Source organism: Thermobia domestica, chromosome 2 (assembly GCF_964235325.1).
Source record: "Thermobia domestica chromosome 2, izTheDome1.hap1.1, whole genome shotgun sequence".
NCBI classification, from domain to species: domain Eukaryota; kingdom Metazoa; phylum Arthropoda; class Insecta; order Zygentoma; family Lepismatidae; genus Thermobia; species Thermobia domestica.
In genome coordinates this window covers 40,501,760-40,516,439 of record NC_137455.1, presented here as the reverse complement: position 1 = coordinate 40,516,439, position 14,680 = coordinate 40,501,760, and positions in this window count along the sequence as shown.

Sequence of the window (14,680 nt, the reverse complement as noted above, 5' to 3'; positions counted from 1 at the left end):
GTAAACTTGGTGAGTTTGTGGTTCTATTCGTATATCTTTCATATGTGGGCATGTAATACTTTTGAAAATATAGAATTTTCAAAACGAAAGAATCATTTATGCTAACCCTGCACAGTATCGTAATAACATATGTGTATAGGCTTGTGCTCTTAAATACATTATAATAAACGTGTTTTGTTGCTATCAGCAGTGTTTTAATACACTTTGTTCAAGCATACCGATTTGTTCAATCCACCACACCATGAAATATTTTAACACTTACGGGTTACTGGATTTGCAACATCTTATTAACCATGCTTTTACTCGTCGTCCTGCTACGGTCTTAAATTAAAGTTCTATATAGATATTCTTCAACACCAGTCTCATCTTAGTACTTTATCATAGAGCATCACATTTTAGGTTTTAGTACATCGTTTGCTCTGTTTTCACAAACGTTACGCATGAGGAACAATTCTTACCCGTGTAATTTTGTTCTTTGCAGTGCCATCTATCGATTATATAGTGTATATCTCATCTTTGCCTTTTTTGTTTCGTTAATTCCTTTAAATTCGTGGATTTTTTCAGGAAAATAAGTTGCTGCTGCTTCATTACGATTCATTCGAGTATCGTGATTCCTATACTGTTTTCATCAGAATAAAACACACTTTCAAATTGTATCATAGGATTTGTGCATAATGTATATGAGGGCTTGTGTATAGCCCGCTCCCCCCAAGTTCTTTGTCACCGGAACTGGAAGACTCACTACTACTACTTATATCGAGAACAGAAACCAATCAACCCTTGCGAGGCTTCCAATCAGTTCCTACTACTACTACTATTGCTACTAACTACTACTACTACTACTACTACTACTACCGCTACTACTACTTATACTGAAGCTTTCTTACCACAAGATACATCGTAAATCTTTATAACGTGCGATTCCGATTCATTATGAACTAATATGAATCGTTAGAATCACTATGATTCGTTAAAAATAACTGGGGGGAACAGGCTATACTCAATCCTATAAGAGGATTAAAATTTGACTAAAATAAGGAAATTTATTTTAAAAATTCCTTTTTGGAAATTTGGCACACCTTGGAGCGGCTCTGGATACAGGCAACCGACCTACAATCTACTTTTGAAAATACTGTGGTAACTTAATTACGTAATGCTTGTGGCAAGTTTAATTGCAATATCTGTAATACTTGCCAGGACAAAAATAAATTTCTTACTTCTGTTTAAGAATATTAAATTTCATATATTATACAAATAGAGAAAGAAATAGAATACAAAATAAATATTGCCAAACACAGTACTGCTCATGCGACTATCATGGTTTATACGTCATTCTCTTCAGAATGAAATGAACTTTCAAATAGTGTTATATACACGTGTGTTCGTAATGTACACTCATGTCCAAAATGATGGTCGCATATCTATAACTGTCTTCTTGTAAGAATATAATTTGATAATGATTTTGCAAGGTACTTTTAATACTAATACTATATGTATAATCGGAAAATGTATATTTGTGGTAAATTTCATAAGAAAAGAATTATAAATATAAAAAATTAGAATGAGTAAAACAAAATGTTGCTAAATGGACAAGAAAGTTTTATTTTCGTTTTATTGTTCTTATTGACTGCTCTTTTGACATGAAATTTCCCACATACTTGTATTCCGATTATACACATACTAACATTATAAGAAATACCCGACGAATTCGTTATCAAATTGTATTCATAGAACAACATATTTATAGACATGCGACAATAATTTTGGACACGAGTGTACATTAAACAAGGGAAATTAGGGATAAGTAAGGAAATTTGACGCCCTCTGGAACACTCTTGTTTGCAGGAAAAGCTCTATAATCTACATTGAAGAATATAATGACATATACGTTAAAGTGTGTGCTGTACCAATAAACAGTACTGATAAGACGCTTTTCCTTTCCACTGTTGTTGAGTGAAGGAGTAGCTGTTGCTATGCTTTAACAATAGGCGTGGCTTCGCTTGAAGGTGAAGCTTTAAGTGACGTAATCATGTTTACTTAATGTAACCATCCTATATTTTTGAACGCAAAGCACGGAAAAAGCATATTCGTTGTAACATTATTGTCCGTTGTCATGAAAAAATGAAGCACGAATTTCAAGGAATAATCCAAAAAAATGAATTAAGGTGTTGCGAGCTTTGCCAAGAAATTTAAGAATGATGAAAAAAAACTCCATCATGATAAAAAAAACATCAAAAGATTGCGATCTTGGTCAATAATTAGTTTTTAGATTAGGGGTAACAAAATTTTTGAATGGCCCCTAAATTGAGTTTTCAAATTTTATACGGAATAAGCACATCATACTGAGTTAGATGATAGTTTGGGTTTGGCTACATTCAGTGGTGTATTTAGGAAGGAAGGCTTCCGGGCTTAACCCCCTCCCCGAAATTTTACTTACTATAGTAAAGTATATGAAATATCTTTCAGAATTTTAACATTTTCAGGGAAAGCCTCCCCCCGAAACAAAATCGTAAATACGCCACTGGTTACACTATATGTAGTTCTCCAGAAATAAGGCGTACAAGAATTTTTTTCATTGAAATATATTGAATCTTGGATCAAGGGCCACAACATTTTTGAACGGCCCTTTGAAGCGAGTTTTCGTATTTTCTGCGGAATAAGCACATCATACTGAGTTAGGTGATAGTTTGGGTTTGGCTACATTTAGGGATGCGCAGGAGACAAGATTTGAGGTCGTCTCGTCTCAAAAATGTGCTGTAAAAGTGATGTCTTGACTCGAAAAACGTATATTTCTCTTTTGGAAGAGCTGTGTCTCGACTCGAATTTTGCCAGGAAAAGTCTGTCTCGTCTCGTATCGTGCGCATCCCTAGCTACATTACATGTAGTTCTCCATATATAAGGCATACAAGAAAATTTTGATTAAAATATATTGGATTTTTTGACCCAAAAAGTTGAAGCAAGCATATAGTTTTCAGGTGATAACAATTGATTATATATATGTGTGTGTGACATAGTATACCAAAAGGTTTAAAAGGGTTATTCATTTATGATGTATAATGTTAGTACTGACAATACTTTAGAATGAAACAAAAAGTGTAATTATAAGTTTTTAGTGTTATTATGTTTAATTTTTGATGTTTGTTAATGATTTACCCATCTCTTTGATAAATGAAGAGCGATATTCTCGCGGTCGCTTTTACATTAAATTAAAAAATCTACTCGCGAATAGCCGCAATAAAAGTTTGACTGTGGTCCTTCTGTGGTGGTTCTTTCATTCCAACTTACTTTCGGAAAGGAACCGCTGAAGCGGAGAAGGAAACAGCTCGTTGAAGGCGAAAATTCGTTATCAGTTACCCTCCTTTGATCCTAAGTTTTCTGAAAGTTGTATGTCTATCGGAAACAAAGCACAACTTATTGTGTCAGACAGAATGTTGTGGCCAGAACAGGCTAACTGATATCGTTGTTCAACTAAGATTACATATTTATTGAACATTTTGTATTTATTAAATTAACATACGGATGATGTGAACAAGATATCGTTCTTCTCGAAGCCTACCATAAAATATAAGTCCTGACTACGCAACATATCAGATGTTATAACTCATCTCGGTTTATACTGAATGTTGATTTAATTAAATCCCGACATTTCGAGATAGATTTACTAAATATTGCTCATTATGGCGCTGGAATTACTTTAACTTAATTAAAAATAAAATTTGACTTAACCAAATACTTATTATTATTATTGATGCTGTGAGTCGGTCGATTGCCAAAGTGATTAACTCCAAAATGTATGTAAGCAAGAAAATTGAGTTTAAAGTCAACTGACTTATTAAAATTCTACTTTATGGAAAATTTCAACACTGGTATGACACTATAAAAGATAGATAAGAGACAGAAATAAGTAAGATAGGTGAAATGTAGATAAAAGATAGAGATAGGTAAGAGATAGAGATAAGTTAGAGAAAGGTAAGAGATACAGATAGGTAGGAGATAGATAACAGATAGAGATAGGTACGGAATAGATAAGAGAGAGATCAGAAAAGATAGATAAAGTATAGAGATAGGTAAGGGGTAGATAAGAGACAGAGATAGGTAAGAGATAGATAGGTAAGAGAAAGGTAATAGATAGAGATAGGTAAAAGCTAGATAAGAGATAGAGATAGGAAAGGGGTTGATAAGAGACATAGATAGGTCAGAGATAAATAAGGTATAGAGATAGCTAAGAGATAAATAAGGTGTACAGATAGGTAAGATATATATAAGAGACAGAGATAAGTAAGATGAAGGTAAGAGATAGAGATAAGTAAGAGACAGAGATAGGTAAGAGATAGATAGAGACAGATAAAATAGACATAGATAATAGCTGGATAAGAAATAGAAATAAGTAAGAGAAAGGTAAAAAATAGGTAAGAGCTAGATAAGAGATAGAAATAGGTAAGAGAGAGAGAGAAGGGTAAGAGATAGCAACAAACAGTTTTACAGCTAATTTCAGCCGTTACCCATGTTATGTGCTATTGTCTTATTGAAGATCTTAATGGTAATACAATTCAGTATAACTTTTATTGTTTTCGTATATCATCAATGTTTAAGTTTACAAATTAATTGTTCTTTTCATCCATTTTCTCCTAAATTACACATGAGCTTTTATGCTCAGCTTAATGAGATGTATGTGGCTCATTTTTCGAGATTTTTTTTCCAGTTAAATGATAATAATATTGTACAATATGGTAGACGGATGTTATTTTAATTAGAGCTACTTAACTCGTAGCCAGTCGAGGATAACGTTGTATTTGACTGTACATATCCGAAAACCGTTATATTGCATTCTTTACTTAATTAAAAATTATGTTATAACTCTTTCTGTTGCTTCGTTTTTCAACACGCTATTTGAAACTAGTAACAAAATCAATTAATATTTAGGTAATTTAACGACAAAAGATTAACGCTGAGCAAAGTGACAATTTTTTTTTACCCCCTGCAACGTTAATCAATGTCCCTTAATTCACTCATAAACACGTGACAATATCTAATAACTCAGAACATAAAAGCTTCTACAGCGCGCTTATAATAAGGTTACCTTTTAGGATCGAAGTCTCAAAATTATGCAGCAACAAGAGTTTCCCCCCTCAGGAGGCAGTTGCCATGGTTTCTTGGATCTCTCTCTTTCTCTAAGACTGTGAATTGTTAACTGATATTTTATTTCGAAACAGGGGATATGAAACAAATATTGAAGCTAATTAAGGAAAGAGAACGCCTCGTTAGAATAGCATTAGATGATGATACTATCATATAGCATTGCGTGCTAAGAAAATAGGTGCATGTGTGTTAAAACTTTTCAGTAACTGACAGGTACACAATTTATGGATCATTTGGACTTTTAAACTATGCTAGGCGCTGTATTTACACATATTAGTACAAAATGAAATATCTATTTACATTTATTATTATCTACTGCACTAAACTATTCTACCTTGTTTCTATCAAATGTTTATTAATTACTTTTACCTATAGTTTATTTTTAACACTATTAATTCTATTCAACTGAAATTAATAACTCCGTAGACTACAGTTTACTATTATTCCAGTTGTATGTTTGCTGTAATGTGATCTAAACATAACGTTTCTTCTTAAGAACTTGACATACTTAATATAATACAAAATTTACCATTTTTCTTATGCTTGTTTTTCCTAAGTGAAAGGATATAATAAAATGCAACTTACCACAATCATAGGTAACATTATTCTACAATAGAAAATATGAACCTGAAGAATTTTCAGTGTTGACATCCATAGAAATTACAGTGTTGTCAGAGTAACAATACCCCTAAAATCTAAGTTAAATCAGCGACTAGAGGGACAAACTCAACTGCATTTGATAACGTATCATGTTGTTTTGATATCCTGTGAAATACTTTTTAAATAATAGTAGTATTTAGTTTGTAATAAACAAAATAGCTTTAACATACAGTTATTAAAATTAAATAATAACGTTATTTATAAAGTAGTTCACAGGATTCCAAGACAACATGATATGTAAACAAATGCAGTTGAATTCGTTCCTCTAGTCGCTGCCTTAAATTAGATTTTGGGGGAAATGTTATTCTGGCAACACTGTAATTTCTATGGATGACAACACTAAAAATTCTTCAGGTTCACGTTTTCTGTTGTAGCATAACATTAACTATGATTCTGGTAAGATGCATTTCATTATCTCCTTTGCTTTATGAAAAACAAGCAAAAGAAAAATAGTAAATTTTGTATTATTTTTAATATGTTATGCTCTTAAATACTTGCTCTCTGTTTAACGGTACCATCCCGTCATTTCCTCAGTTATTAAGTACACCACAGTCATATACGAAATAGATTCCTGAGAACTTGTTATTCGAACATAATCGTTAATTTGTAAAGCATTTTACTTTCCTTCGGACCACACTAAAGGCACTATTCCACCATTCGCTCCGTTTTAAAGTCATGCAGCTGAGCGCTGCACAGAGAAATGTATCCTAAGTAACTAATATTTAGCAGTCACCACTGAATCTTACTACTTTATACGTCAATTCGTTTCGAATACTAGTTTAAATATTGTACATCGGGGAAGAAAAACGAGATGGGAATGTTTTAAAGGACTACGTTTCATTAAAATGTAGTTGTTTTTGTTAAATTCCAAACTAATTTATGGTCCTATCATATATAAACTTCTGAAGACCCTTATAGACTAGCTATGTCTGTCTGTCTGTCAGAAGATGGCAGAGTTAAAATGATTAAAAAAACATCGAGAAGCGGTTCTCTCGAATCCATTTAGCGTCCAAATAATAGATTCAATCAGCGTCGTAACTTAGATTTTTTCTTGAGGCGATTGCAAGTATTAATACCCGTATTTTGGCCCTTTAGAAAAGTTATTTTTCTAAATCTTGGGCTCCGTCTTTCCATCTTTTTCTTACTCTTTATGGCCCCCGGAGAATATGGGCCCTCCCGCACAGCAAGGTCTGCGAGACCGTTAGTTGCGCCCCTGGTCCCGTTTCATACATGACAAATTAATTAAGGGGACAATATTGACAAATCTCAAAGCCATATGATTAAATATTATTTCTAGGGCCCCTAATAGCAGACATTTTTACTGAAATGGGCCTACGACTCATTTTTATTTTATTTGCCTTTTGTGTGCTGTTTTGTTTATGTAATGTAGTGAACCTGTTTGATGCTTCATTTATAATTTCATGTTCGTATCGTATATGGAGTAAGACAATTTTGTCTTAAAGGGGCCCCCCTCGAACGGCGGGGAGCTTCCCTTTGGATCAGTTGCCCCTTGAGCCCCCCACAAGTTAAGGCCCTGGATTCAATATATAATATTGACCTTTCATTGAAACAGAAAGTGAAAGATATAAACCATTTCCAGTTCAACTTTCATCTCCACACACCCAAGAGATAGTGTCAAGCAGTTTTTTGCAATCGAAGAGTGTTACAAGAATATTAACAGTTTCCACCCTATTATTTATCCTAGAGCTGGAAATAGTAGAAATCTAATACAACTTCTAGTTTCAACGTGAATTTTCATAGATCGAAAACAGTAATAAATAGTAGGAAGAGGTCTTCTCCACAGAACAAAAATGGTAAGAGATACCAACAGCTTTCTGTAGTTTGATCGAGTATCAGAAGAATACGTACCGTCCCTATTAAAACCAAAAATATTAGCAGTTCAATATTTCAGTTTAAAGTCCCATGATTACCCCATAAGGATCCTGCCGTCTACAGTCGGAGAATTTCTACCGGCGTATTTCCGCGCGATTTTCGACCGCGACGAATAGTTGCCTTGCCGAGCAGTCGGCAAACAGCCGGAAATGAGCATTAAATGCGTCGGCGCCACAGTCGAAATCAGGCCGGCGTAAGGAGTCGGCAGAGGGTCGGAAAGAGGCCTTTTCGACTGTTTTGCCGACTCTAACGGTCGGCAGTAGTTGGCAAAGGGCATTTTATTTTACGATTTTCGACTGCTTGCCCCCTCTGCAAGCGGTCGGAAACTTTGAACAAGTAGATCGTCGTGCCGCCGCGGACAGGTGCCGGCTGGTTCCGGCGGCAATCCGTCTTTCCGATCGCGACTTCCTGATGGGGTATGTCTGTTAGGCTAAATGAGACGATGGTTAAAGCAAGTGAATGATGATGGAAGAATTGACGGAATGAGCTTGTGGGAAGAAACGGGTGTATTTCCGAGAAAAATCACGGACACGATATTTTCTACAAACTTACATGATCGGCGAACTAACTAAGGACCTCAAGCACCAGAGGTAAACGATCTACCACTGAGCCACATTTCCGCCCCTTCCCCCTATTAAAACCACAAGTTGTGGAAATTTACCACTTCGTCCAGATTCAACATAAATGTTCATAGAACAATAACGAATTTTTCAAGAAGAAAATACGAACCAAGTTAAAAAACACTAAAAGGCAGATAATAATAATAATAATAATAATAATAACAGAGCACGTAAAAGCACAAAATCACTTATTACTATTATCGCCCGTAATCCTTCGAGAGCTCGAAGACAACTGAGCAGGCAGACGCTCGGTAGTTGACTTACACCACCATCGATCCTGGTGGATACAGCGAGCTGCAACATACAGTAATATCACAATAAAATGTATGACATTACTTTCCGAACAGACCTTGTATATTGCACCTGTATTATTACAGAAGATGGTCAAAGTGATTGCCGTGAGCAGCCAAACACAAATCACAATAGAGAGCGGTTTGGTTTTAGCATAATCAATCACTACGCTAGTGTGGATTCCCCCCACACGCTGCTGTAATTTTTTTCCCAAAGGTCCCAGCATAGCCTGTTTCCTACAATAAGCTATATGACATCTTTCACATTCCCCCTGCAAAAGATAAACATACAGAGATATTAAATCTGATTTAACCTTTTCACTGCAAAATCTGTTTCTGGGACCGATAAAAAAATATTTTTTTTTCTGGAGTGTTTGTTAGCCATATTAACATAATGTAGAAAAAATATCCTGAAAAATTTACATTTTGCGTAAGAAACCATACTTTCATATTTGTGAGGGTAGGCACTTACAGCACACAAATGTCTATTATTTCTAAGAAAATAATTTTCATTGCAATTTTTTTTGATAGATTCTTTTGAGTTGTGTATTTGAAAATAAACGAACTTATTTCTGTAGTTTTGGCTTACATTAGTACACTGTATTCAAACAATTGTTTCATAATATCGATGTTTCATATGTGATTGCAATATAGAATGTGCACATATTTTGAAGAGAATCGATTTCTTCTCTTAGCGTGGCTCTTGAGTGGAAAACTATTTATAGACAACTAGAATGTGCTCACATATTGAAAAGTTGCATCTATAGTTGTTATATATGGTAGAAACTCCAGATCACTCCAGAGGCTCCAGATCACCACTTGTAACAGTTATTTCAAACCTGTTTATTACGAAATCTTTGGAAACAGTTGCTGTCTTTTGTCAAACATAAAAATACATTGCAATTACTGCATAAAACCGTAGATCTCTTTTTGCATCCTTCCACCCTACTGCAAAGACGGTTTTTGAATTTTTGTGGTTTAGCTCAGTGAAAGACACAATCGTACCTCACATTATCCACTGGTAGTGTTGGTGGTTTTTCTGCTGAATTCTTTGACTCAGTTTCTTCTTGCCCCTCGTTGGTACTAGGTCTTCCTTTTTTCTTTTTTTTTCTTGGTGGCAACTGAGAAATCATTAAAGCTTCGACCAAAACATCGTGAAGTGAAGAATATCGATGATTGGTTTTCTGGAACGTGGCAAGCCAAGGAGTTCCTCTTGTATTCAAACTATGAGTTACACACTGTCATATCATTAAAATGGAAAAATGATACGTAGGAACCACTTTTTAGATTTCAAATGAATTTTGTAATAGTACATAAGCTAATCTATCTTGTTAACTCATCCCATAGTTCCGTTGTACAGATTCAAAAATTCTGGCCGAGTTACTTTATCGTACTTTTTCTCTTTCTTGTTGGATCTTTCCCTACTCTCCCTACTATATCTTTCCCTACTGTTGTTTGAGGAACAGCAACAGCAAATGATAAGTTTTGGTCCAAGACACTAATTTTGTCTATCTCATCTAAAAATACATGCACACATACACACACAACAAAACAAAACAAACTCTCAATTATCAAGTTCTATGTTCATAATGCAAGCTGAGTAATTTTTCTCTAAAATGAGAGTTGCTTATAAAGCCGGAAGTTATATAAAAAGGTAAACCAATACTTGAGTAAGAGAAGTATTAAAAATTTAGTGTAGAAGAGAATACTCCGAAATACGTACTTTAATATTTCGGTGATTACAGTTTCAACTTGCAATAGTCGTGTGAATGAGGAAATATTTAGTATATACCAATCAAAAAAAGCAACTAGGTAAGAGGACCTCGAATACTACTACTACGAAGAAATAATAACACATTTCAATACACAGTGCTAAGACCCCGTCAAACATTATTTGCATTACCTTTCGTCTGACTGTCTAAAACAATGTACAGTCACGAACATTAATAAATGGAGGTTGGCGCCATAAGAAATAATGGCTTCAGCCTCCATTTATTAATGTTCGTGACTGTACAAATAAGATTTTACACGAAATTACTGAATTTGTATACTAGTGGCATAATTTAAAGAAAAATCGTCCAAAGAATAAAAACAATATTGATTCTTTTGGTTTCAAAAGACACCAAAATCTGCTTTCTCATGAACAAAGGAAAAATGAATTCTCTAAATTTCTGAAACAAGAAAGTTGCCTTTATTGGCTACCCTCACAATTGTGATGGCCGAAATTTACGACTTTCCCGCAGGTTTGGTAATTACCTTGCAGACATAACAAATAGATCTAATGAAGAAATAGATCTTAATTCACAATAAAAAGCATATATACTTACGAAGTAAACTTCAGACGACGAGCAATAGAGCTTCAAAACTATGGTTCTCGAGGGCTTTCTTCAACTCCGCAGGACACACTACTCATAAACGTGGTGATTTCTAATCTATTCAACAGATATCAACTCAGCACCTGATAACTTGTCATTCAGACACCCACAAATGTGCTTGTAGCTAATTTGTGGACTAAAATCTTTTGATTGGCTTTTTTTTTTTTTTTTTTTTTTTGTCACAGTGAAAGTAGCACTCACAATTGTGATAGTGTCTGCAGAAAAGGTTAACACACTAAGAACTGAAATGTACGTCTTCGTTCTTTTTATATCTTTGTAGCCAGTGGCGGATCTTGCCCGGGGCCGAGAGCTAGATCTCACCCAATGTTTGGAGTGACAAAAACAATTTAAGCTATTATTTATATATATTTTTGAAAGTTTATGAAGGAAACTCATGATATATCTATCATAATCTGGGGTCTCGCTGGCTGCCCAATTTGCATCTTCTAGATCCACCACTGTCTGTAGACCGGCCATTTTATTACACTAGCATCGTCACTTGTTACAGTTATAAGGGTAGTAACATCTATTGAGAGAACATCATACTACATATTGGATTTAATTTCGAAAACAGTGCGCAGGTACCATATATTAAATTATGTACGCATTTTGTTGACGGGACTCTACATATGTATCTAAGCCTAGATATTATTGTGTTATATAGTCTGGAAATGAGGGATAGTTCATTAGCGATGAAGAGATTTCTCAATGTAGATTACAAACTGAATTTTTAGAAAAATGACGTACTAAAAAAGATCAAAAGAGAACGAAGTAGGTAAAAAAAAAAGACTTCATAAAGTAATAGGGGAAAAGGCACTTGTTTTTAACCTAAGCATGAATATTCCAAGGGAGGAAGAGAGAAAAAAGAAATTTGAAGTAGTTACACACTAATTGGAGCTGACGGTTTAGCAAGAGTACTTAAGCTCACAGTGAAAAGCATCTGACGTTCTTTATAAAAAAAAAAAAGATAAAATGACTTTTCGTCAATATTCACTACCTTCCTTTTGAATAAAATATTGAACAAAAGTCACGATGTATCTTCTTCAAGAATATTTTACACAATGAAACATGTTAAGAGGGTTGTTGAAAAATTAAGTGTATGAGCTCAGAATTATGGGCTTCATTTGAAGTACAGGAGTTTTTACATAAAGGAAGACGCGATATATATATATATATATATATATATATATATATATATATATATATATATATATATATATATATATATATATATATATATATTCGAATTTTTGTTAAGCAATGAAACAGATTATATGATCATATATAAAATTTTATTTTGCATTTATACTTCGTACTTAGTAAACGCAATTATTGCATACCATTATCTATGATTCTCCAGTCTTTTATGATTTAAAGATATATTCTGAGAAACGGCTACAAGTTATGTTTTCTTAAAAAGTCATTTTTCACTTTAAATAAATCTTTGCTAAAAGATTCACTTGTCTGTACTGAATAAGCACCTGTTATCAGTAATAACATTTTATGAAAATGCTTGTCTATCGGTTATCACTTTCTAATCATATATAAAAAATGTATTTTCATTTACACTTCATACTTAGTAAACACAATTGTTGCATACTATTATCTATGATCCACCAGTTTTTATGATTTAAATTTAAATAGAAATTGTGAGAAATGGTAACAAGTTATATGTTTAAAAAATAAAGTAAAATAAAATACCAGTTTTCACTTTAAATATCTGGTTGTCAAAAGAAGCGTGTGTCTGTACTGAATAAACACATGTTATCAGTAACATTTTATGACATATTCTTCTCTATTAATTACCTTTACTTAATCATATATAAAGCTTTATTTTGCATTTATACTTCGTACTTAGTAGATGAAATTCTTTCATACCATGATCCTGTAGATTTCATGATTTTAATTTAAAATTAAATTTCTTTCGCCATTCCTATTCTTACTTTTATTTCACGTTCACACTTCATATCATTACTTATAATACTACCCAGGTATTGAACACTAGTCACCTGTTCTACGTATTTTCTCCCGTCCTATTTCTATATTTACTGGGAGGATATATTTTACAGTTTTCATAAAGTCATTGCTCTATGGACATTAGTTTATGTGTATTTTGTGTTTATGAGAACTTTTTTTCCTATGAAATATCAAAATCTTAATAATATTGTGATGAATTTATAAAACCACTGCTACAAATAATTTTCCATACGGAATGACTATCAGACATGGTTTTTGAGGATTATATTTTGTACTGCTAAAACTTTGTGCTTCTGTTATGCAAATTAGTTTAATATTATTCATTTATAGTTTCGATATTGATTGAAGTATAGTAGAAACGTTAATAGACAGTTATTAATGCATATTACATGGCTAGCACTTAGAATTTGCTGAGCACTAATTTGAAGTCGACAAAATGTCATTAATCTTACTTGGTCTGAAAGAGAGCCAGTGATTACCATTCACGTAGCCTGTTCATTTCTGCAATATTTACTTCTTCATGCTTGAAAGGTATCAGTGACGAAATTCTTAAATTAAAAAATATATTGTTTTTCTCAATCATACAAATGTTCTGTTATTACACATACCGTACAATATAATATGTAATTTTAACCTTAATCACGTAAGCATTGAAGCAATTGTACCGCTCGGATGCTAACTCTAAATGGAAGTTTTTCAAATGAGAATATTAAGAGTCAACATCTCATGGTCTTATGGAAAATTCATATTTATTTTATAATTATGAATGGTACTCATTCTAGCTTTGAAAACTACTTCTATAAAAGAAAAGGCAAATTCTGACCAAAGCATATACTATCTAATAAATAGTAGCGTTACAGTTTCAGAAAAGTATCTTTTTCCTTCCTCAGGCACATTACGAAGTACAATTTCTAAGACTACGGTTTATATATCTCAGAAAGTGAGAAGAGGTCATATCTAGAAACCAATAACATCCCACCTTTCATTTTTAACCATTTTTAATTGATTCCTTATTTGCAACTTTTAATGATGCACCTTTCAGTTGGAATCTCAACTTTTTAATTTGCACACCTGTGTTATTTTAATGAACAACTTTCATTTTTGAGAACCTTAAGCTTTTAATTGGCTACCTGCTACTCAAAACATTTGTGTTACCTCTTCCTTCTTTTCTGCTTTATCTAACATCTTTCTCCATATATCATGTATATTTAGTCAACTATTCCAATTCATAAGTTCCTCGGATACAAAAGAAAGAAAGCTAGAAAAGATACAAAAGGAAGAAAGCGAGAAACTTATGAAATGAAATAGTGAACTAAATACGAGGGTATGTTAAGTTCTCAGCCTACCCAGGTTCAAACGAAGCTAGACATAAAAGTTATATACAATTATGAGGCTTATAATTTGTGAAGCTATGTTGCATATGTTGAATGTGTTGAAGTGAAAGTTGTTCGAATTAAAATAACACAGATATGCAAACTAAAAAGTTGAGATTTCAAGTGAAAGTTGTATCATTAAAAGTTGCAAACATGTAATCAAATAAAAATTGTTAAAAATAAAAAGACGGATCATTTCTACAGTCATAGAAATTCCTATAGCTATAGTTATAGAAATTGTACTTCATAATGTGTCTGATGAGGGCAAAGATACTTTGCGGAAACTGTAACCCTATTATTTATTAGATAGTATATGCTCTGGTCAGAATTTGTCTTTTATTGTATATAATTAT